The 20,674-nt window shown below is 40.7% G+C and overlaps 32 non-coding genes across 32 annotated transcripts; all 32 read right to left on the reverse strand.

Moving 5' to 3' along the window:
• Nucleotides 1-391: 391 nt before the first annotated feature.
• TRNAL-CAA (transfer RNA leucine (anticodon CAA)) lies at nt 392-506 on the reverse strand. The gene is made up of 2 exons: nt 469-506; nt 392-437 (listed from the first exon to the last, which is right to left on the reverse strand). It is a non-coding gene; the product is annotated as a tRNA-Leu (tRNA).
• Nucleotides 507-704: 198 nt separating this feature from the next.
• TRNAL-CAA (transfer RNA leucine (anticodon CAA)) lies at nt 705-819 on the reverse strand. The gene is made up of 2 exons: nt 782-819; nt 705-750 (listed from the first exon to the last, which is right to left on the reverse strand). It is a non-coding gene; the product is annotated as a tRNA-Leu (tRNA).
• Nucleotides 820-1,018: 199 nt separating this feature from the next.
• On the reverse strand, nt 1,019-1,133 carry TRNAL-CAA (transfer RNA leucine (anticodon CAA)). Its single transcript has 2 exons — nt 1,096-1,133; nt 1,019-1,064 (listed from the first exon to the last, which is right to left on the reverse strand). It is a non-coding gene; the product is annotated as a tRNA-Leu (tRNA).
• Nucleotides 1,134-1,331: 198 nt separating this feature from the next.
• On the reverse strand, nt 1,332-1,446 carry TRNAL-CAA (transfer RNA leucine (anticodon CAA)). Its single transcript has 2 exons — nt 1,409-1,446; nt 1,332-1,377 (listed from the first exon to the last, which is right to left on the reverse strand). It is a non-coding gene; the product is annotated as a tRNA-Leu (tRNA).
• A 1,138-nt stretch (nt 1,447-2,584) lies between these two features.
• Nucleotides 2,585-2,701, reverse strand: TRNAL-CAA (transfer RNA leucine (anticodon CAA)). The gene is made up of 2 exons: nt 2,664-2,701; nt 2,585-2,630 (listed from the first exon to the last, which is right to left on the reverse strand). It is a non-coding gene; the product is annotated as a tRNA-Leu (tRNA).
• Nucleotides 2,702-2,900: 199 nt separating this feature from the next.
• On the reverse strand, nt 2,901-3,015 carry TRNAL-CAA (transfer RNA leucine (anticodon CAA)). Its single transcript has 2 exons — nt 2,978-3,015; nt 2,901-2,946 (listed from the first exon to the last, which is right to left on the reverse strand). It is a non-coding gene; the product is annotated as a tRNA-Leu (tRNA).
• Nucleotides 3,016-4,145: 1,130 nt separating this feature from the next.
• On the reverse strand, nt 4,146-4,260 carry TRNAL-CAA (transfer RNA leucine (anticodon CAA)). The gene is made up of 2 exons: nt 4,223-4,260; nt 4,146-4,191 (listed from the first exon to the last, which is right to left on the reverse strand). It is a non-coding gene; the product is annotated as a tRNA-Leu (tRNA).
• Nucleotides 4,261-5,085: 825 nt separating this feature from the next.
• TRNAL-CAA (transfer RNA leucine (anticodon CAA)) lies at nt 5,086-5,200 on the reverse strand. The gene is made up of 2 exons: nt 5,163-5,200; nt 5,086-5,131 (listed from the first exon to the last, which is right to left on the reverse strand). It is a non-coding gene; the product is annotated as a tRNA-Leu (tRNA).
• A 199-nt stretch (nt 5,201-5,399) lies between these two features.
• TRNAL-CAA (transfer RNA leucine (anticodon CAA)) lies at nt 5,400-5,514 on the reverse strand. Its single transcript has 2 exons — nt 5,477-5,514; nt 5,400-5,445 (listed from the first exon to the last, which is right to left on the reverse strand). It is a non-coding gene; the product is annotated as a tRNA-Leu (tRNA).
• Nucleotides 5,515-5,712: 198 nt separating this feature from the next.
• TRNAL-CAA (transfer RNA leucine (anticodon CAA)) lies at nt 5,713-5,827 on the reverse strand. Its single transcript has 2 exons — nt 5,790-5,827; nt 5,713-5,758 (listed from the first exon to the last, which is right to left on the reverse strand). It is a non-coding gene; the product is annotated as a tRNA-Leu (tRNA).
• Nucleotides 5,828-6,025: 198 nt separating this feature from the next.
• TRNAL-CAA (transfer RNA leucine (anticodon CAA)) lies at nt 6,026-6,140 on the reverse strand. Its single transcript has 2 exons — nt 6,103-6,140; nt 6,026-6,071 (listed from the first exon to the last, which is right to left on the reverse strand). It is a non-coding gene; the product is annotated as a tRNA-Leu (tRNA).
• A 198-nt stretch (nt 6,141-6,338) lies between these two features.
• TRNAL-CAA (transfer RNA leucine (anticodon CAA)) lies at nt 6,339-6,453 on the reverse strand. Its single transcript has 2 exons — nt 6,416-6,453; nt 6,339-6,384 (listed from the first exon to the last, which is right to left on the reverse strand). It is a non-coding gene; the product is annotated as a tRNA-Leu (tRNA).
• A 198-nt stretch (nt 6,454-6,651) lies between these two features.
• On the reverse strand, nt 6,652-6,766 carry TRNAL-CAA (transfer RNA leucine (anticodon CAA)). The gene is made up of 2 exons: nt 6,729-6,766; nt 6,652-6,697 (listed from the first exon to the last, which is right to left on the reverse strand). It is a non-coding gene; the product is annotated as a tRNA-Leu (tRNA).
• Nucleotides 6,767-7,278: 512 nt separating this feature from the next.
• TRNAL-CAA (transfer RNA leucine (anticodon CAA)) lies at nt 7,279-7,393 on the reverse strand. Its single transcript has 2 exons — nt 7,356-7,393; nt 7,279-7,324 (listed from the first exon to the last, which is right to left on the reverse strand). It is a non-coding gene; the product is annotated as a tRNA-Leu (tRNA).
• A 511-nt stretch (nt 7,394-7,904) lies between these two features.
• TRNAW-CCA (transfer RNA tryptophan (anticodon CCA)) lies at nt 7,905-8,019 on the reverse strand. Its single transcript has 2 exons — nt 7,982-8,019; nt 7,905-7,950 (listed from the first exon to the last, which is right to left on the reverse strand). It is a non-coding gene; the product is annotated as a tRNA-Trp (tRNA).
• A 511-nt stretch (nt 8,020-8,530) lies between these two features.
• TRNAL-CAA (transfer RNA leucine (anticodon CAA)) lies at nt 8,531-8,645 on the reverse strand. The gene is made up of 2 exons: nt 8,608-8,645; nt 8,531-8,576 (listed from the first exon to the last, which is right to left on the reverse strand). It is a non-coding gene; the product is annotated as a tRNA-Leu (tRNA).
• A 198-nt stretch (nt 8,646-8,843) lies between these two features.
• Nucleotides 8,844-8,958, reverse strand: TRNAL-CAA (transfer RNA leucine (anticodon CAA)). Its single transcript has 2 exons — nt 8,921-8,958; nt 8,844-8,889 (listed from the first exon to the last, which is right to left on the reverse strand). It is a non-coding gene; the product is annotated as a tRNA-Leu (tRNA).
• A 199-nt stretch (nt 8,959-9,157) lies between these two features.
• On the reverse strand, nt 9,158-9,272 carry TRNAL-CAA (transfer RNA leucine (anticodon CAA)). Its single transcript has 2 exons — nt 9,235-9,272; nt 9,158-9,203 (listed from the first exon to the last, which is right to left on the reverse strand). It is a non-coding gene; the product is annotated as a tRNA-Leu (tRNA).
• A 1,136-nt stretch (nt 9,273-10,408) lies between these two features.
• Nucleotides 10,409-10,523, reverse strand: TRNAL-CAA (transfer RNA leucine (anticodon CAA)). The gene is made up of 2 exons: nt 10,486-10,523; nt 10,409-10,454 (listed from the first exon to the last, which is right to left on the reverse strand). It is a non-coding gene; the product is annotated as a tRNA-Leu (tRNA).
• An 825-nt stretch (nt 10,524-11,348) lies between these two features.
• TRNAL-CAA (transfer RNA leucine (anticodon CAA)) lies at nt 11,349-11,463 on the reverse strand. The gene is made up of 2 exons: nt 11,426-11,463; nt 11,349-11,394 (listed from the first exon to the last, which is right to left on the reverse strand). It is a non-coding gene; the product is annotated as a tRNA-Leu (tRNA).
• A 199-nt stretch (nt 11,464-11,662) lies between these two features.
• TRNAL-CAA (transfer RNA leucine (anticodon CAA)) lies at nt 11,663-11,777 on the reverse strand. The gene is made up of 2 exons: nt 11,740-11,777; nt 11,663-11,708 (listed from the first exon to the last, which is right to left on the reverse strand). It is a non-coding gene; the product is annotated as a tRNA-Leu (tRNA).
• Nucleotides 11,778-11,975: 198 nt separating this feature from the next.
• On the reverse strand, nt 11,976-12,090 carry TRNAL-CAA (transfer RNA leucine (anticodon CAA)). The gene is made up of 2 exons: nt 12,053-12,090; nt 11,976-12,021 (listed from the first exon to the last, which is right to left on the reverse strand). It is a non-coding gene; the product is annotated as a tRNA-Leu (tRNA).
• Nucleotides 12,091-12,914: 824 nt separating this feature from the next.
• On the reverse strand, nt 12,915-13,029 carry TRNAL-CAA (transfer RNA leucine (anticodon CAA)). The gene is made up of 2 exons: nt 12,992-13,029; nt 12,915-12,960 (listed from the first exon to the last, which is right to left on the reverse strand). It is a non-coding gene; the product is annotated as a tRNA-Leu (tRNA).
• An 825-nt stretch (nt 13,030-13,854) lies between these two features.
• Nucleotides 13,855-13,969, reverse strand: TRNAL-CAA (transfer RNA leucine (anticodon CAA)). Its single transcript has 2 exons — nt 13,932-13,969; nt 13,855-13,900 (listed from the first exon to the last, which is right to left on the reverse strand). It is a non-coding gene; the product is annotated as a tRNA-Leu (tRNA).
• A 199-nt stretch (nt 13,970-14,168) lies between these two features.
• On the reverse strand, nt 14,169-14,283 carry TRNAL-CAA (transfer RNA leucine (anticodon CAA)). The gene is made up of 2 exons: nt 14,246-14,283; nt 14,169-14,214 (listed from the first exon to the last, which is right to left on the reverse strand). It is a non-coding gene; the product is annotated as a tRNA-Leu (tRNA).
• A 198-nt stretch (nt 14,284-14,481) lies between these two features.
• Nucleotides 14,482-14,596, reverse strand: TRNAL-CAA (transfer RNA leucine (anticodon CAA)). Its single transcript has 2 exons — nt 14,559-14,596; nt 14,482-14,527 (listed from the first exon to the last, which is right to left on the reverse strand). It is a non-coding gene; the product is annotated as a tRNA-Leu (tRNA).
• A 2,076-nt stretch (nt 14,597-16,672) lies between these two features.
• Nucleotides 16,673-16,787, reverse strand: TRNAL-CAA (transfer RNA leucine (anticodon CAA)). The gene is made up of 2 exons: nt 16,750-16,787; nt 16,673-16,718 (listed from the first exon to the last, which is right to left on the reverse strand). It is a non-coding gene; the product is annotated as a tRNA-Leu (tRNA).
• A 198-nt stretch (nt 16,788-16,985) lies between these two features.
• Nucleotides 16,986-17,100, reverse strand: TRNAL-CAA (transfer RNA leucine (anticodon CAA)). The gene is made up of 2 exons: nt 17,063-17,100; nt 16,986-17,031 (listed from the first exon to the last, which is right to left on the reverse strand). It is a non-coding gene; the product is annotated as a tRNA-Leu (tRNA).
• A 198-nt stretch (nt 17,101-17,298) lies between these two features.
• Nucleotides 17,299-17,413, reverse strand: TRNAL-CAA (transfer RNA leucine (anticodon CAA)). Its single transcript has 2 exons — nt 17,376-17,413; nt 17,299-17,344 (listed from the first exon to the last, which is right to left on the reverse strand). It is a non-coding gene; the product is annotated as a tRNA-Leu (tRNA).
• A 199-nt stretch (nt 17,414-17,612) lies between these two features.
• Nucleotides 17,613-17,727, reverse strand: TRNAL-CAA (transfer RNA leucine (anticodon CAA)). The gene is made up of 2 exons: nt 17,690-17,727; nt 17,613-17,658 (listed from the first exon to the last, which is right to left on the reverse strand). It is a non-coding gene; the product is annotated as a tRNA-Leu (tRNA).
• A 198-nt stretch (nt 17,728-17,925) lies between these two features.
• TRNAL-CAA (transfer RNA leucine (anticodon CAA)) lies at nt 17,926-18,040 on the reverse strand. The gene is made up of 2 exons: nt 18,003-18,040; nt 17,926-17,971 (listed from the first exon to the last, which is right to left on the reverse strand). It is a non-coding gene; the product is annotated as a tRNA-Leu (tRNA).
• A 1,452-nt stretch (nt 18,041-19,492) lies between these two features.
• Nucleotides 19,493-19,607, reverse strand: TRNAL-CAA (transfer RNA leucine (anticodon CAA)). Its single transcript has 2 exons — nt 19,570-19,607; nt 19,493-19,538 (listed from the first exon to the last, which is right to left on the reverse strand). It is a non-coding gene; the product is annotated as a tRNA-Leu (tRNA).
• Nucleotides 19,608-20,674: the final 1,067 nt, after the last annotated feature.

The raw sequence follows: 20,674 nt of genomic DNA on the forward strand, positions 1-20,674 counted from the left end.
TTTACCCCCCCTGAGCTGCACAAAATATATGATACTATGGGCATTTCGGATATGTTAACAAGAAAAATAAAACAGCCCGTCAAGAGTGGGATTCGAACCCACGCCCTCATTCGAGGACCAGAATTCCTCAACCACACAACCGTGGAAGCTTTCGCTTGAGTCTGGCGCTTTAAACCGCTCGGCCATCCGGACTACTTGAAGGCACCTTGATCACATACAATGTTACGAGTAACGGTAATCAACAAGAGTCAAGTGAAAACAAGCAAAATTTCATAATTGTTATTGTTGTCTCACATATAAATCGAAGTTGAAGATCTTTTTTCTTTGAGCTGGACAAAATATATGTTACTATGTGCATTTATGAAAACTTAACAACAAAAAGAAAACAATTTGTCAGGAGTGGGATTCGAACCCACGCCCTCATTCGAGGACCAGAATTCCTCAACCACACAACCGTGGAAGCTTTCGCTTGAGTCTGGCGCTTTAGACCGCTCGGCCATCCTGACTACTTGAAGGCACCTTGATCACATACAATGTTACGAGTAATGGTAATCAACAAGAGTCAAGTGAAAACAAACAAAATTTCATAATTGTTATTGTTGTCTCACATATAAATCGAAGTTGAATTTTTACCCCCCTGAGCTGCACAAAATATATGATGATATGGGCATTTCGGATATGTTAACAAGAAAAATAAAACAGCCTGTCAAGAGTGGGATTCGAACCCACGCCCTACTTCGAGGACCAGAATTCCTCAACCACACAACCGTGAAAGCTTTCGCTTGAGTCTGGCGCCTTAGACCGCTCGGCCATCCTGACTACTTGAAGGCTCCTTGATCACATACAATGTTACGAGTAATGGTAATCAACAAGAGTCAAGTGAAAACAAGCAAAATTTCATAATTGTTATTGTTGTCTCACATATAAATCGAAGTTGAAGATCTTTTTTCTTTGAGCTGGACAAAATATATGATACTATGTGCATTTATGAAAACTTTACAACAAAAAGAAAACAATTTGTCAGGAGTGTGATTCGAACCCACGCCCTCATTCGAGGACCAGAATTCCTTAACCACACAACCGTGGAAGCTTTCGCTTGAGTCTGGCGCCTTAGACCGCTCGGCCATCCTGACTACTTGAAGGCACCTTGATCACATACAATGTTACAATTAATGGTAATCAACAAGAGTCAAGTGAAAACAAGCAAAATTTCATAATTGTTATTGTTGTCTCACATATAAATCGAAGTTGAATTTTTACCCCCCTGAGCTGCACAAAATATATGATTCTATTGGCATTTCGGATATGTTAACAAGAAAAATAAAACAGCCTGTCAAGAGTGGGATTCGAACCCACGCCCTCATTCGAGGACCAGAATTCCTCAACCACACAACCGTGGAAGCTTTCGCTTGAGTCTGGCGCTTTGGACCGCTCGGCCATCCTGACTACTTGAAGGCACCTTGATCACATACAATGTTACGAGTAATGGTAATCAACAAGAGTCAAGTGAAAACAAGCAAAATTTCATAATTGTTATTGTTGTCTCACATATAAATCGAAGTTGAATTTTTACCCCCCTGAGCTGCACAAAATATATGATACTATGGGCATTTCGGATATGTTAACAAGAAAAATAAAACAGCCTGTCAAGAGTGGGATTCGAACCCACGCCCTCATTCGAGGACCAGAATTCCTCAACCACACAACCGTGGAAGCTTTCGCTTGAGTCTGGCGCTTTAGACCGCTCGGCCATCCTGCATACTTGAAGGCACCTTGATCACATACAATGTTACGAGTAATGGTAATCAATAAGAGTCAAGTGAAAACAAGCAAAATTTCATAATTATTATTGTTGTCTCACATATAAATCGAAGTTGAATTTTTACCCCTCTGAGCGGCACAAAATATATGATACTATGGGCATTTCGAATATGTTAACAAGAAAAATAAAACAGCCTGTCAAGAGTGGGATTCGACCCCACGCCCTCATTCGAGGACCAGAATTCCTCAACCACACAACCGTGGAAGCTTTCGCTTGAGTCTGGCGCTTTAGACCGCTCGGCCATCCTGACTACCTGAAGCCACCTTGATCACATACAATGTTACGAGTAATGGTAATCAACAAGAGTCAAGTGAAAACAAGCAAAATTTCATAATTGTTATTGTTGTCTCACATATAAATCGAAGTTGAATTTTTACCCCCCTGAGCTGCACAAAATATATGATACTATGGGCATTTCGGATATGTTAACAAGAAAAATAAAACAGCCTATCAAGAGTGGGATTCGAACCCACGCCCTCATTCGAGGACGAGAATTCCTCAACCACACAACAATGGAAGCTTTCGCTTGAGTCTGGCGCTTTAGACCGCTCGGCCATCCTGACTACTTGAAGGCACCTTGATCACATACAATGTTACGAGTAATGGTAATCAACAAGAGTCAAGTGAAAACAAGCAAAATTTCATAATTGTTATTGTTGTCTCACATATAAATCGAAGTTGAAGATCTTTTTTCTTTGAGCTGGACAAAATATATGTTACTATGTGCATTTCTGAAAACTTAACAACAAAAAGAAAACAATTTGTCAGGAGTGGGATTCGAACCCACGCCCTCATTCGAGGACCAGAATTCCTCAACAACACACAACCGTGGAAGCTTTCGCTTGAGTCTGGCGCTTTAGACCGCTCGGCCATCCTGACTACTTGAAGGCACCTTGATCACATACAATGTTACGAGTAATGGTAATCAACAAGAGTCAAGTGAAAACAAGCAAAATTTCATAATTGTTATTGTTGTCTCACATATAAATCGAAGTTGAAGATCTTTTTTCTTTGAGCTGGACAAAATATATGATACTATGTGCATTTTTGAAAACTTAACAACAAAAAGAAAACAATTTGTCAGGAGTGGGATTCGAACCCACGCCCTCATTCGATTACCAGAATTCCTCAACCACACAACCGTGGAAGTTTTCGCTTGAGTCTGGCGCCTTAGACCGCTCGGCCATCCTGACTACTTGAAGGCACCTTGATCACATACAATGTTGCAAATAATGGTAATCAACAAGAGTCAAGTGAAAACAAGCAAAATTTCATAATTGTTATTGTTGTCTCACATATAAATCGAAGTTAAATTTTTACCCCCCTGAGCTGCACAAAATATATGATACTATGGGCATTTCGGATATGTTAACAAGAAAAATAAAACAGCCTGTCAAGAGTGGGATTCGAACCCACGCCCTCATTCGAGGACCAGAATTCCTCAACCACACAACCGTGGAAGCTTTCGCTTGAGTCTGGCGCTTTGGACCGCTCGGCCATCCTGCATAATTGAAGGCACCTTGATCACATACAATGTTACGAGTAATGGTAATCAACAAGAGTCAAGTGAAAACAAGCAAAATTTCATAATTATTATTGTTGTCTCACATATAAATCGAAGTTGAATTTTTACCCCCCTGAGCTGCACAAAATATATGATACTATGGGCATTTCGAATATGTTAACAAGAAAAATAAAACAGCCTGTGAAGAGTGGGATTCGACCCCACGCCCTCATTCGAGGACCAGAATTCCTCAACCACGGAAGCTTTCGCTTGAGTCTGGCGCTTTAGACCGCTCGGCCATCCTGACTACCTGAAGCCACCTTGATCACATACAATGTTACGAGTAATGGTAATCAACAAGAGTCAAGTGAAAACAAGCAAAATTTCATAATTGTTATTGTTGTCTCACATATAAATCGAAGTTGAATTTTTACCCCCCTGAGCTGCACAAAATATATGATACTATGGGCATTTCGGATATGTTAACAAGAAAAATAAAACAGCCTATCAAGAGTGGGATTCGAACCCACGCCCTCATTCGAGGACGAGAATTCCTCAACCACACAACAATGGAAGCTTTCGCTTGAGTCTGGCGCTTTAGACCGCTCGGCCATCCTGACTACTTGAAGGCACCTTGATCACATACAATGTTGCGAGTAATGGTAATCAACAAGAGTCAAGTGAAAACAAGCAAAATTTCATAATTGTTATTGTTGTCTCACATATAAATCGAAGTTGAAGATCTTTTTTCTTTGAGCTGGACAAAATATATGTTACTATGTGCATTTATGAAAACTTAACAACAAAAAGAAAACAATTTGTCAGGAGTGGGATTCGAACCCACGCCCTCATTCGAGGACCAGAATTCCTCAACCACACAACCGTGAAAGCTTTCGCTTGAGTCTGGCGCTTTAGACCGTTCGGCCATCCTGACTACTTGAAAGCACCTTGATCACATACAATGTTATGAGTAATGGTAATCAACAAGAGTCAAGTGAAAACAAGCAAAATTTCATAATTGTTATTGTTGTCTCACATATAAATCGAAGTTGAAGATCTTTTTTCTTTGAGCTGGACAAAATATATGATACTATGTGCATTTTTGAAAACTTAACAACAAAAAGAAAACAATTTGTCAGGAGTGGGTTTCGAACCCACGCCCTCATTCGATTACCAGAATTCCTCAACCACACAACCGTGGAAGCTTTCGCTTGAGTCTGGCGCCTTAGACCGCTCGGCCATCCTGACTACTTGAAGGCACCTTGATCACATACAATGTTGCAAATAATGGTAATCAACAAGAGTCAAGTGAAAACAAGCAAAATTTCATAATTGTTATTGTTGTCTCACATATAAATCGAAGTTAAATTTTTACCCCCCTGAGCTGCACAAAATATATGATACTATGGGCATTTCGGATATGTTAACAAGAAAAATAAAACAGCCTGTCAAGAGTGGGATTCGAACCCACGCCCTCATTCGAGGACCAGAATTCCTCAACCACACAACCGTGGAAGCTTTCGCTTGAGTCTGGCGCTTTGGACCGCTCGGCCATCCTGCATACTTGAAGGCACCTTGATCACATACAATGTTACGAGTAATGGTAATCATCAAGAGTCAAGTGAAAACAAACAAAATTTCATAATTGTTATTGTTTTCTCACATATAAATCGAAGTTGAATTTTTACCCCCCTGAGCTGCACAAAATATATGATACTATGGGCATTTCGGATATGTTAACAAGAAAAATAAAACAGCCTGTCAAGAGTGGGATTCGAACCCACGCCCTCATTCGAGGACCAGAATTCCTCAACCACACAACCGTGGAAGCTTTCGCTTGAGTCTGGCGCCTTAGACCGCTCGGCCATCCTGACTACTTGAAGGCACCTTGATCACATACAATGTTACGAGTAATGGTAATCAACAAGAGTCAAGTGAAAACAAGCAAAATTTCATAATTGTTATTGTTGTCTCACATATAAATCGAAGTTGAAGATCTTTTTTCTTTGAGCTGGACAAAATATATGATACTAAGTGCATTTATGAAAACTTAACAACAAAAAGAAAACAATTTGTCAGGAGTGTGATTCGAACCCACGCCCTCATTCGAGGACCAGAATTCCTTAACCACACAACCGTGGAAGCTTTCGCTTGAGTCTGGCGCCTTAGACCGCTCGGCCATCCTGACTACTTGAAGGCACCTTGATCACATACAATGTTACAATTAATGGTAATCAACAAGAGTCAAGTGAAAACAAGCAAAATTTCATAATTGTTATTGTTGTCTCACATATAAATCGAAGTTGAATTTTTACCCCCCTGAGCTGCACAAAATATATGATTCTATGGGCATTTCGGATATGTTAACAAGAAAAATAAAACAGCCTGTCAAGAGTGGGATTCGAACCCACGCCCTCATTCGAGGACCAGAATTCCTCAACCACACAACCGTGGAAGCTTTCGCTTGAGTCTGGCGCTTTAGACCGCTCGGCCATCCTGACTACTTGAAGGCACCTTGATCACATACAATGTTACGAGTAATGGTAATCAACAAGAATCAAGTGAAAACAAGCAAAATTTCATAATTGTTATTGTTGTCTCACATATAAATCGAAGTTGAATTTTTACCCCCCTGAGCTGCACAAAATATATGATACTATGGGCAGTTCGGATATGTTAACAAGAAAAATAAAACAGCCTGTCAAGAGTGGGATTCGAACTCACGCCCTCATTCGAGGACCAGAATTCCTCAACCACACAACCGTGGAAGCTTTCGCTTGAGTCTGGCGCCTTAGACCGCTCGGCCATCCTGACTTCTTGAAAGCACCTTGATCACATACAATGTTACGAGTAATGGTAATCAACAAGAGTCAAGTGAAAACAAGCAAAATTTCATAATTGTTATTGTTGTCTCACATATAAATCGAAGTTCAATTTTTACCCCCCTGAGCTGCACAAAATATATGATACTATGGGCATTTCGGATATGTTAACAAGAAAAATAAAACAGCCTGTCAAGAGTGGGATTCGAACCCACGCCCTCATTCGAGGACCAGAATTCCTCAACCACACAACCGTGGAAGCTTTCGCTTGAGTCTGGCGCTTTAGACCGCTCGGCCATCCTGACTACTTTTAGCACCTTGATCACATACAATGTTACGAGTAATGGTAATCAACAAGAGTCAAGTGAAAACAAGCAAAATTTCATAATTGTTATTGTTGTCTCACATATAAATCGAAGTTGAAGATCTTTTTTCTTTGAGCTGGACAAAATATATGATACTATGTGCATTTTTGAAAACTTAACAACAAAAAGAAAACAATTTGTCAGGAGTGGGATTCGAACCCACGCCCTCATTCGATTACCAGAATTCCTCAACCACACAACCGTGGAAGTTTTCGCTTGAGTCTGGCGCCTTAGACCGCTCGGCCATCCTGACTACTTGAAGGCACCTTGATCACATACAATGTTGCAAATAATGGTAATCAACAAGAGTCAAGTGAAAACAAGCAAAATTTCATAATTGTTATTGTTGTCTCACATATAAATCGAAGTTGAATTTTTACCCCCCTGAGCTGCACAAAATATATGATACTATGGGCATTTCGGATATGTTAACAAGAAAAATAAAACAGCCTGTCAAGAGTGGGATTCGAACCCACGCTCTCATTCGAGGACCAGAATTCCTCAACCACACAACCGTGGAAGCTTTCGCTTGAGTCTGGCGCTTTAGACCGCTCGGCCATCCTGACTACTTGAAGGCACCTTGATCACATACAATGTTACGAGTAATGGTAATCAACAAGAGTGAAGTGAAAACAAGCAAAATTTCATAATTGTTATTGTTGTCTCACATATAAATCGAAGTTGAAGATCTTTTTTCTTTGAGCTGGACAAAATATATGATACTATGTGCATTTATGAAAACTTAACAACAAAAAGAAAACAATTTGTCAGGAGTGGGATTCGAACCCACGCCCTCATTCGAGGACCAGAATTCCTCAACCACACAACCGTGGAAGCTTTCGCTTGAGTCTGGCGCCTTAGACCGCTCGGCCATCCTGACTACTTGAAGGCACCTTGATCACATACAATGTTACGAGTAATGGTAATCAACAATAGTCAAGTGAAAACAAGCAAAATTTCATAATTGTTATTGTTGTCTCATATATAAATCGAAGTTGAATTTTTACCCACCTGAGCTGCACAAAATATATGATACTATGGGCATTTCGGATATGTTAACAAGAAAAATAAAACAGCCTGTCAAGAGTGGGATTCGAACCCACGCCCTCATTCGAAGACCAGAATTCCTCAACCACACAACCGTGGAAGCTTTCGCTTGAGTCTGGCGCTTTAGACCGCTCGGCCATCCTGCATACTTGAAGGCACCTTGATCACATACAATGTTACGAGTAATGGTAATCAACAAGAGTCAAGTGAAAACAAGCAAAATTTCATAATTATTATTGTTGTCTCACATATAAATCGAAGTTGAATTTTTACCCCTCTGAGCTGCACAAAATATATGATACTATGGGCATTTCGAATATGTTAACAAGAAAAATAAAACAGCCTGTCAAGAGTGGGATTCGACCCCACGCCCTCATTCGAGGACCAGAATTCCTCAACCACACAACCGTGGAAGCTTTCGCTGGAGTCTGGCGCTTTAGACCGCTCGGCCATCCTGACTACCTGAAGCCACCTTGATCACATACAATGTTACGAGTAATGGTAATCAACAAGAGTCAAGTGAAAACAAGCAAAATTTCATAATTGTTATTGTTGTCTCACATATAAATCGAAGTTGAATTTTTACCCCCCTGAGCTGCACAAAATATATGATACTATGGGCATTTCGGATATGTTAACAAGAAAAATAAAACAGCCTGTCAAGAGTGGGATTCGAACCCACGCCCTCATTCGAGGACCAGAATTCCTCAACCACACAACCGTGGAAGCTTTCGCTTGAGTCTGGCGCTTTAGACCGCTCGGCCATCCGGACTACTTGAAGGCACCTTGATCACATACAATGTTACGAGTAACGGTAATCAACAAGAGTCAAGTGAAAACAAGCAAAATTTCATAATTGTTATTGTTGTCTCACATATAAATCGAAGTTGAATTTTTACCCCCCTGAGCTGCACAAAATATATGATACTATGGGCATTTCGGATATGTTAACAAGAAAAATAAAACAGCCTGTCAAGAGTGGGATTCGAACCCACGCCCTCATTCGAGGACCAGAATTCCTCAACCACACAACCGTGGAAGCTTTCGCTTGAGTCTGGCGCTTTAGACCGCTCGGCCATCCTGACTACTTGAAGGCACCTTGATCACATACAATGTTACGAGTAATGGTAATCAACAAGAGTCAAATGAAAACAAACAAAATTTCATAATTGTTATTTTTGTCTCACATATAAATCGAAGTTGAATTTTTACCCCCCTGAGCTGCACAAAATATATGATGCTATGGGCATTTCGGATATGTTAACAAGAAAAATAAAACAGCCTGTCAAGTGTGGGATTCGAACCCACGCCCTCATTCGAGGACCAGAATTCCTCAACCACACAACCGTGGAAGCTGTCGCTTGAGTCTGGCGCCTTAGACCGCTCGGCCATCCTGACTACTTGAAGGCACCTTGATCACATACAATGTTACGAGTAATGGTAATCAACAAGAGTCAAGTGAAAACGAGCAAAATTTCATAATTGTTATTGTTGTCTCACATATAAATCGAAGTTGAAGATCTTTTTTCTTTGAGCTGGACAAAATATATGATACTATGTGCATTTATGAAAACTTAACAACATAAAGAAAACAATTTGTCAGGAGTGTGATTCGAACCCACGCCCTCATTCGAAGACCAGAATTCCTTAACCACACAACCGTGGAAGCTTTCGCTTGAGTCTGGCGCCTTAGACCGCTCGGCCATCCTGACTACTTGAAGGCACCTTGATCACATACAATGTTACAATTAATGGTAATCAACAAGAGTCAAGTGAAAACAAGCAAAATTTCATAATTGTTATTGTTGTCTCACATATAAATCGAAGTTGAATTTTTACCCCCTGAGCTGCACAAAATATATGATTCTATTGGCATTTCGGATATGTTAACAAGAAAAATAAAACAGCCTATCAAGAGTGGGATTCGAACCCACGCCCTCATTCGAGGACCAGAATTCCTCAACCACACAACCGTGGAAACTTTCGCTTGAGTCTGGCGCTTAGGACCGCTCGGCCATCCTGACTACTTGAAGGCACCTTGATCACATACAATGTTACGAGTAATGGTAATCAACAAGAGTCAAGTGAAAACAAGCAAAATTTCATAATTGTTATTGTTGTCTCACATATAAATCGAAGTTGAATTTTTACCCCCCTGAGCTGCACAAAATATATGATACTATGGGCATTTCGGATATGTTAACAAGAAAAATAAAACAGCCTGTCAAGAGTGGGATTCGAACCCACGCCCTCATTCGAGGACCAGAATTCCTCAACCACACAACCGTGGAAGCTTTCGCTTGAGTCTGGCGCTTTAGACCGCTCGGCCATCCTGCATACTTGAAGGCACCTTGATCACATACAATGTTACGAGTAATGGTAATCAACAAGAGTCAAGTGAAAACAAGCAAAATTTCATAATTATTATTGTTGTCTCACATATAAATCGAAGTTGAATTTTTACCCCTCTGAACGGCACAAAATATATGATACTATGGGCATTTCGAATATGTTAACAAGAAAAATAAAACAGCCTGTCAAGAGTGGGATTCGACCCCACGCCCTCATTCGAGGACCAGAATTCCTCAACCACACAACCGTGGAAGCTTTCGCTTGAGTCTGGCGCTTTAGACCGCTCGGCCATCCTGACTACCTGAAGCCACCTTGATCACATACAATGTTACGAGTAATGGTAATCAACAAGAGTCAAGTGAAAACAAGCAAAATTTCATAATTGTTATTGTTGTCTCACATATAAATCGAAGTTGAATTTTTACCCCCCTGAGCTGCACAAAATATATGATACTATGGGCATTTCGGATATGTTAACAAGAAAAATAAAACAGCCTGTCAAGAGTGGGATTCGAACCCACGCCCTCATTCGAGGACCAGAATTCCTCAACCACACAACCGTGGAAGCTTTCGCTTGAGTCTGGCGCTTTAGACCGCTCGGCCATCCTGACTACTTGAAGGCACCTTGATCACATACAATGTTACGAGTAATGGTAATCAACAAGAGTCAAGTGAAAACAAGCAAAATTTCATAATTGTTATTGTTGTCTCACATATAAATCGAAGTTGAAGATCTTTTTTCTTTGAGCTGGACAAAATATATGTTACTATGTGCATTTATGAAAACTTAACAACAAAAAGAAAACAATTTGTCAGGAGTGGGATTCCAACCCACGCCCTCATTCGAGGACCAGAATTCCTCAACCACACAACCGTGGAAGCTTTCGCTTGAGTCTGGCGCTTTAGACCGCTCGGCCATCCTGACTACTTGAAGGCACCTTGATCACATACAATGTTACGAGTAACGGTAATCAACAAGAGTCAAGTGAAAACAAGCAAAATTTCATAATTGTTATTGTTGTCTCACATATAAATCGAAGTTGAATTTTTACCCCCCTGAGCTGCACAAAATTTATGATACTATGGGCATTTCGGATATGTTAACAAGAAAAATAAAACAGCCTGTCAAGAGTGGGATTCGAACCCACGCCCTCATTCGAGGACCAGAATTCCTCAACCACACAACCGTAGAAGCTTTCGATTGAGTCTGGCGCTTTAGACCGCTCGGCCATCCTGACTACTTGAAGGCACCTTGATCACATACAATGGTACGAGTAATGGTAATCAACAAGAGTCAAGTGAAAACAAACAAAATTTCATAATTGTTATTGTTGTCTCACATATAAATCGAAGTTGAATTTTTACCCCCCTGAGCTGCACAAAATATATGATGCTATGGGCATTTCGGATATGTTAACAAGAAAAATAAAACAGCCTGTCAAGAGTGGGATTCGAACCCACGCCCTCATTCGAGGACCAGAATTCCTCAACCACACAACCGTGGAAGCTTTCGCTTGAGTCTGGCGCCTTAGACCGCTCGGCCATCCTGACTACTTGAAGGCACCTTGATCACATACAATGTTACGAGTAATGGTAATCAACAAGAGTCAAGTGAAAACGAGCAAAATTTCATAATTGTTATTGTTGTCTCACATATAAATCGAAGTTGAAGATCTTTTTTCTTTGAGCTGGACAAAATATATGATACTATGTGCATTTATGAAAACTTAACAACAAAAAGAAAACAATTTGTCAGGAGTGTGATTCGAACCCACGCCCTCATTCGAGTACCAGAATTCCTTAACCACACAACCGTGGAAGCTTTCGCTTGAGTCTGGCGCCTTAGACCGCTCGGCCATCCTGACTACTTGAAGGCATCTTGATCACATACAATGTTACGAGTAATGGTAATCAACAAGAGTCAAGTGAAAACAAGCAAAATTTCATAATTGTTATTGTTGTCTCACATATAAATCGAAGTTGGATTTTTACCCCCCTGAGCTGCACAAAATATATGATTCTATTGGCATTTCGGATATGTTAACAAGAGAAATAAAACAGCCTGTCAAGAGTGGGATTCGAACCCACGCCCTCATTCGAGGACCAGAATTCCTCAACCACACAACCGTGGAAGCTTTCGCTTGAGTCTGGCGCTTTAGACCGCTCGGCCATCCTGACTACTTGAAGGCACCTTGATCACATACAATGTTACGAGTAATGGTAATCAACAAGAGTCAAGTGAAAACAAGCAAAATTTCATAATTGTTATTGTTGTCTCACATATAAATCGAAGTTGAATTTTTACCCCCCTGAGCTGCACAAAATATATGATACTATGGGCATTTCGGATATGTTAACAAGAAAAATAAAACAGCCTGTCAAGAGTGGGATTCGAACCCACGCCCTCATTCGAGGACCAGAATTCCTCAACCACACAACCGTGGAAGCTTTCGCTTGAGTCTGGCGCTTTAGACCGCTCGGCCATCCTGCATACTTGAAGGCACCTTGATCACATACAATGTTACGAGTAATGGTAATCAACAAGAGTCAAGTGAAAACAAGCAAAATTTCATAATTATTATTGTTGTCTCACATATAAATCGAAGTTGAATTTTTACCCCTCTGAACAGCACAAAATATATGATACTATGGGCATTTCGAATATGTTAACAAGAAAAATAAAACAGCCTGTCAAGAGTGGGATTCGACCCCACGCCCTCATTCGAGGACCAGAATTCCTCAACCACACAACCGTGGAAGCTTTCGCTTGAGTCTGGCGCTTTAGACCGCTCGGCCATCCTGACTACCTGAAGCCACCTTGATCACATACAATGTTACGAGTAATGGTAATCAACAAGAGTCAAGTGAAAACAAGCAAAATTTCATAATTGTTATTGTTGTCTCACATATAAAAAGAAGTTGAATTTTTACCCCCCTGAGCTGCACAAAATATATGATACTATGGGCATTTCGGATATGTTAACAAGAAAAATAAAACAGCCTGTCAAGAGTGGGATTCGAACCCACGCCCTCATTCGAGGACCAGAATTCCTCAACCACACAACCGTGGAAGCTTTCGCTTGAGTCTGGCGCTTTAGACCGCTCGGCCATCCTGACTACTTGAAGGCACCTTGATCACATACAATGTTACGAGTAATGGTAATCAACAAGAGTCAAGTGAAAACAAGCAAAATTTCATAATTGTTATTGTTGTCTCACATATAAATCGAAGTTGAAGATCTTTTTTCTTTGAGCTGGACAAAATATATGTTACTATGTGCATTTATGAAAACTTAACAACAAAAAGAAAACAATTTGTCAGGAGTGGGATTCCAACCCACGCCCTCATTCGAGGACCAGAATTCCTCAACCACACAACCGTGGAAGCTTTCGCTTGAGTCTGGCGCTTTAGACCGCTCGGCCATCCTGACTACTTGAAGGCACCTTGATCACATACAATGTTACGAGTAACGGTAATCAACAAGAGTCAAGTGAAAACAAGCAAAATTTCATAATTGTTATTGTTGTCTCACATATAAATCGAAGTTGAATTTTTACCCCCCTGAGCTGCACAAAATTTATGATACTATGGGCATTTCGGATATGTTAACAAGAAAAATAAAACAGCCTGTCAAGAGTGGGATTCGAACCCACGCCCTCATTCGAGGACCAGAATTCCTCAACCACACAACCGTAGAAGCTTTCGATTGAGTCTGGCGCTTTAGACCGCTCGGCCATCCTGACTACTTGAAGGCACCTTGATCACATACAATGGTACGAGTAATGGTAATCAACAAGAGTCAAGTGAAAACAAACAAAATTTCATAATTGTTATTGTTGTCTCACATATAAATCGAAGTTGAATTTTTACCCCCCTGAGCTGCACAAAATATATGATGCTATGGGCATTTCGGATATGTTAACAAGAAAAATAAAACAGCCTGTCAAGAGTGGGATTCGAACCCACGCCCTCATTCGAGGACCAGAATTCCTCAACCACACAACCGTGGAAGCTTTCGCTTGAGTCTGGCGCCTTAGACCGCTCGGCCATCCTGACTACTTGAAGGCACCTTGATCACATACAATGTTACGAGTAATGGTAATCAACAAGAGTCAAGTGAAAACGAGCAAAATTTCATAATTGTTATTGTTGTCTCACATATAAATCGAAGTTGAAGATCTTTTTTCTTTGAGCTGGACAAAATATATGATACTATGTGCATTTATGAAAACTTAACAACAAAAAGAAAACAATTTGTCAGGAGTGTGATTCGAACCCACGCCCTCATTCGAGTACCAGAATTCCTTAACCACACAACCGTGGAAGCTTTCGCTTGAGTCTGGCGCCTTAGACCGCTCGGCCATCCTGACTACTTGAAGGCACCTTGATCACATACAATGTTACGAGTAATGGTAATCAACAAGAGTCAAGTGAAAACAAGCAAAATTTCATAATTGTTATTGTTGTCTCACATATAAATCGAAGTTGGATTTTTACCCCCCTGAGCTGCACAAAATATATGATTCTATTGGCATTTCGGATATGTTAACAAGAGAAATAAAAATGCCTGTCAAGAGTGGGATTCGAACCCACGCCCTCATTCGAGGACCAGAATTCCTCAACCACACAACCGTGGAAGCTTTCGCTTGAGTCTGGCGCTTTGGACCGCTCGGCCATCCTGACTACTTGAAGGCACCTTGATCACATACAATGTTACGAGTAATGGTAATCAACAAGAGTCAAGTGAAGACAAGCAAAATTTCATAATTGTTATTGTTGTCTCACATATAAATCGAAGTTGAATTTTTACCCCCCTGAGCTGCACAAAATATATGATACTATGGGCATTTCGGATATGTTAACAAGAAAAATAAAACAGCCTGTCAAGAGTGGGATTCGAACCCACGCCCTCATTCGAGGACCAGAATTCCTCAACCACACAACCGTGGAAGCTTTCGCTTGAGTCTGGCGCTTTAGACCGCTCGGCCATCCTGCATACTTGAAGGCACCTTGATCACATACAATGTTACGAGTAATGGTAATCAACAAGAGTCAAGTGAAAACTAGCAAAATTGCATAATTATTATTGTTGTCTCACATATAAATCGAAGTTGAATTTTTACCCCTCTGAGCGGCACAAAATATATGATACTATGGGCATTTCGAATATGTTAACAAGAAAAATAAAACAGCCTGTCAAGGGTGGGATTCGACCCCACGCCCTCATTCGAGGACCAGAATTCCTCAACCACACAACCGTGGAAGCTTTCGCTTGAGTCTGGCGCTTTAGACCGCTCGGCCATCCTGACTACCTGAAGCCACCTTGATCACATACAATGTTACGAGTAATGGTAATCAACAAGAGTCAAGTGAAAACAAGCAAAATTTCATAATTGTTATTGTTGTCTCACATATAAATCGAAGTTGAATTTTTACCCCCCTGAGCTGCACAAAATATATGATACTATGGGCATTTCGGATATGTTAACAAGAAAAATAAAACAGCCTGTCAAGAGTGGGATTCGAACCCACGCCCTCATTCGAGGACCAGAATTCCTCAACCACACAACCGTGGAAGCTTTCGCTTGAGTCTGGCGGTTTAGACCGCTCGGCCATCCTGACTACTTGAAGGCACCTTGATCACATACAATGTTACGAGTAATGGTAATCAACAAGAGTCAAGTGAAAACAAGCAAAATTTCATAATTGTTATTGTTGTCTCACATATAAATCGAAGTTAAATTTTTACCCCCCTGAGCTGCACAAAATATATGATACTATGGGCATTTCGGATATGTTAACAAGAAAAATAAAACAGCCTGTCAAGAGTGGGATTCGAACCCACGCCCTCATTCGAGGACCAGAATTCCTCAACCACACAACCGTGGAAGCTTTCGCTTGAGTCTGGCGCTTTAGACCGCTCGGCCATCCTGCATACTTGAAGGCACCTTGATCACATACAATGTTACGAGTAATGGTAATCAACAAGAGTCAAGTGAAAACAAGCAAAATTTCATAATTATTATTGTTGTCTCACATATAAATCGAAGTTGAATTTTTACCCCTCTGAGCTGCACAAAATATATGATACTATGGGCATTTCGAATATGTTAACAAGAAAAATAAAACAGCCTGTCAAGAGTGGGATTCGACCCCACGCCCTCATTCGAGGACCAGAATTCCTCAACCACACAACCGTGGAAGCTTTCGCTTGAGTCTGGCGCTTTAGACCGCTCGGCCATCCTGACTACCTGAAGCCACCTTGATCACATACAATGTTACGAGTAATGGTAATCAACAAGAGTCAAGTGAAAACAAGCAAAATTTCATAATTGTTATTGTTGTCTCACATATAAATCGAAGTTGAATTTTTACCCCCCTGAGCTGCACAAAATATATGATACTATGGGCATTTCGGATATGTTAACAAGAAAAAAAAAACAGCCTGTCAAGAGTGGGATTCGAACCCACGCCCTCATTCGAGGACCAGAATTCCTCAACCACACAACCGTGGAAGCTTTCGCTTGAGTCTGGCGCTTTAGACCGCTCGGCCATCCGGACTACTTGAAGGCACCTTGATCACATACAATGTTACGAGTAACGGTAATCAACAAGAGTCAAGTGAAAACAAGCAAAATTTCATAATTGTTATTGTTGTCTCACATATAAATCGAAGTTGAATTTTTACCCCCCTGAGCTGCACAAAATATATGATACTATGGGCATTTCGGATATGTTAACAAGAAAAATAAAACAGCCTGTCAAGAGTGGGATTCGAACCCACGCCCTCATTCGAGGACCAGAATTCCTCAACCACACAACCGTGGAAGCTTTCGCTTGAGTCTGGCGCTTTAGACCGCTCGGCCATCCTGACTACTTGAAGGCACCTTGATCACATACAATGTTACGAGTAATGGTAATCAATAAGAGTCAAGTGAAAACAAACAAAATTTCATAATTGTTATTGTTGTCTCACATATAAATCGAAGTTGAATTTTTACCCCCCTGAGCTGCACAAAATATATGATACTATGGGCATTTCGGATATGTTAACAAGAAAAATAAAACAGCTTGTCAAGAGTGGGATTCGAACCCACGCCCTCATTCGAGGACCAGAATTCCTCAACCACACAACCGTGGAAGCTTTCGCTTGAGTCTGGCGCCTTAGACCGCTCGGCCATCCTGACTACTTGAAGGCACCTTGATCACATACAATGTTACGAGTAATGGTAATCAACAAGAGTCAAGTGAAAACAAGCAAAATTTCATAATTGTTATTGTTGTCTCACATATAAATCGAAGTTGAATTTTTACCCCCCTGAGCTGCACAAAATATATGATACTATGGGCATTTCGGATATGTTAACAAGAGAAATAAAACAGCCTGTCAAGAGTGGGATTCGAACCCACGCCCTCATTCGAGGACCAGAATTCCTCAACCACACAACCGTGGAAGCTTTCGCTTGAGTCTGGCGCCTTAGACCGCTCGGCCATCCTGACTACTTGAAGGCACCTTGATCACATACAATGTTACGAGTAATGGTAATCAACAAGAGTCAAGTGAAAACGAGCAAAATTTCATAATTGTTATTGTTGTCTCACATATAAATCGAAGTTGAAGATCTTTTTTCTTTGAGCTGGACAAAATATATGATACTATGTGCATTTATGAAAACTTAACAACAAAAAGAAAACAATTTGTCAGGAGTGTGATTCGAACCCACGCCCTCATTCGAGTACCAGAATTCCTTAACCACACAAGCGTGGAAGCTTTCGCTTGAGTCTGGCGCCTTAGACCGCTCGGCCATCCTGACTACTTGAAGGCACCTTGATCACATACAATGTTACAATTAATGGTAATCAACAAGAGTCAAGTGAAAACAAGCAAAATTTCATAATTGTTATTGTTGTCTCACATATAAATCGAAGTTGAATTTTTACCCCCCTGAGCTGCACAAAATATATGATTCTATTGGCATTTCGGATATGTTAACAAGAAAAATAAAACAGCCTGTCAAGAGTGGGATTCGAACCCACGCCCTCATTCGAGGACCAGAATTCCTCAACCACACAACCGTGGAAGCTTTCGCTTGAGTCTGGCGCTTTGGACCGCTCGGCCATCCTGACTACTTGAAGGCACCTTGATCACATACAATGTTACGAGTAATGGTAATCAACAAGAGTCAAGTGAAGACAAGCAAAATTTCATAATTGTTATTGTTGTCTCACATATAAATCGAAGTTGAATTTTTACCCCCCTGAGCTGCACAAAATATATGATACTATGGGCATTTCGGATATGTTAACAAGAAAAATAAAACAGCCTGTCAAGAGTGGGATTCGAACCCCCGCCCTCATTTGAGGACCAGAATTCCTCAACCACACAACCGTGGAAGCTTTCGCTTGAGTCTGGCGCTTTAGACCGCTCGGCCATCCTGCATACTTGAAGGCACCTTGATCACATACAATGTTACGAGTAATGGTAATCAACAAGAGTCAAGTGAAAACTAGCAAAATTGCATAATTATTATTGTTGTCTCACATATAAATCGAAGTTGAATTTTTACCCCTCTGAGCGGCACAAAATATATGATACTATGGGCATTTCGAATATGTTAACAAGAAAAATAAAACAGCCTGTCAAGAGTGGGATTCGACCCCACGCCCTCATTCGAGGACCAGAATTCCTCAACCACACAACCGTGGAAGCTTTCGCTTGAGTCTGGCGCTTTAGACCGCTCGGCCATCCTGACTACCTGAAGCCACCTTGATCACATACAATGTTACGAGTAATGGTAATCAACAAGAGTCAAGTGAAAACAAGCAAAATTTCATAATTGTTATTGTTGTCTCACATATAAATCGAAGTTGAATTTTTACCCCCCTGAGCTGCACAAAATATATGATACTATGGGCATTTCGGATATGTTAACAAGAAAAATAAAACAGCCTGTCAAGAGTGGGATTCGAACCCACGCCCTCATTCGAGGACCAGAATTCCTCAACCACACAACCGTGGAAGCTTTCGCTTGAGTCTGGCGGTTTAGACCGCTCGGCCATCCTGACTACTTGAAGGCACCTTGATCACACACAATGTTACGAGTAATGGTAATCAACAAGAGTCAAGTGAAAACAAGCAAAATTTCATAATTGTTATTGTTGTCTCACATATAAATCGAAGTTGAAGATCTTTTTTCTTTGAGCTGGACAAAATATATGTTACTATGTGCATTTATGAAAACTTAACAACAAAAAGAAAACAATTTGTCAGGAGTGGAATTCGAACCCACGCCCTCATTCGAGGACCAGAATTCCTCAACCACACAACCGTGGAAGCTTTCGCTTGAGTCTGGCGCTTTAGACCGCTCGGCCATCCTGACTACTTGAAGGCACCTTGATCACATACAATGTTACGAGTAATGGTAATCAACAAGAGTCAAGTGAAAACAAGCAAAATTTCATAATTGTTATTGTTGTCTCACATATAAATCGAAGTTGAAGATCTTTTTTCTTTGAGCTGGACAAAATATATGATACTATGTGCATTTTTAAAAACTTAACAACAAAAAGAAAACAATTTGTCAGGAGTGGGATTCGAACCCACGCCCTCATTCGATTACCAGAATTCCTCAACCACACAACCGTGGAAGTTTTCGCTTGAGTCTGGCGCCTTAGACCGCTCGGCCATCCTGACTACTTGAAGGCACCTTGATCACATACAATGTTGCAAATAATGGTAATCAACAAGAGTCAAGTGAAAACAAGCAAAATTTTATAATTGTTATTGTTGTCTCACATATAAATCGAAGTTAAATTTTTACCCCCCTGAGCTGCACAAAATATATGATACTATGGGCATTTCGGATATGTTAACAAGAAAAATAAAACAGCCTGTCAAGAGTGGGATTCGAACCCACGCCCTCATTCGAGGACCAGAATTCCTCAACCACACAACCGTGGAAGCTTTCGCTTGAGTCTGGCGCTTTAGACCGCTCGGCCATCCTGCATACTTGAAGGCACCTTGATCACATACAATGTTACGAGTAATGGTAATCAACAAGAGTCAAGTGAAAACAAGCAAAATTTCATAATTATTATTGTTGTCTCACATATAAATCGAAGTTGAATTTTTACCCCTCTGAGCTGCACAAAATATATGATACTATGGGCATTTCGAATATGTTAACAAGAAAAATAAAACAGCCTGTCAAGAGTGGGATTCGACCCCACGCCCTCATTCGAGGACCAGAATTCCTCAACCACACAACCGTGGAAGCTTTCGCTTGAGTCTGGCGCTTTAGACCGCTCGGCCATCCTGACTACCTGAAGCCACCTTGATCACATACAATGTTACGAGTAATGGTAATCAACAAGAGTCAAGTGAAAACAAGCAAAATTTCATAATTGTTATTGTTGTCTCACATATAAATCGAAGTTGAATTTTTACCCCCCTGAGCTGCACAAAATATATGATACTATGGGCATTTCGGATATGTTAACAAGAAAAATAAAACAGCCTCTCAAGAGTGGGATTCCAACCCACGCCCTCATTCGAGGACCAGAATTCCTCAACCACACAACCGTGGAAGCTTTCGCTTGAGTCTGGCGCTTTAGACCGCTCGGCCATCCGGACTACTTGAAGGCACCTTGATCACATACAATGTTACGAGTAACGGTAATCAACAAGAGTCAAGTGAAAACAAGCAAAATTTCATAATTGTTATTGTTGTCTCACATATAAATCGAAGTTGAATTTTTACC

This window comes from Lepisma saccharinum, unplaced genomic scaffold (genome assembly GCF_977018435.1).
Source record: "Lepisma saccharinum unplaced genomic scaffold, izLepSacc3.1 HAP1_SCAFFOLD_702, whole genome shotgun sequence".
NCBI classification, from domain to species: Eukaryota; Metazoa; Arthropoda; class Insecta; order Zygentoma; family Lepismatidae; genus Lepisma; species Lepisma saccharinum.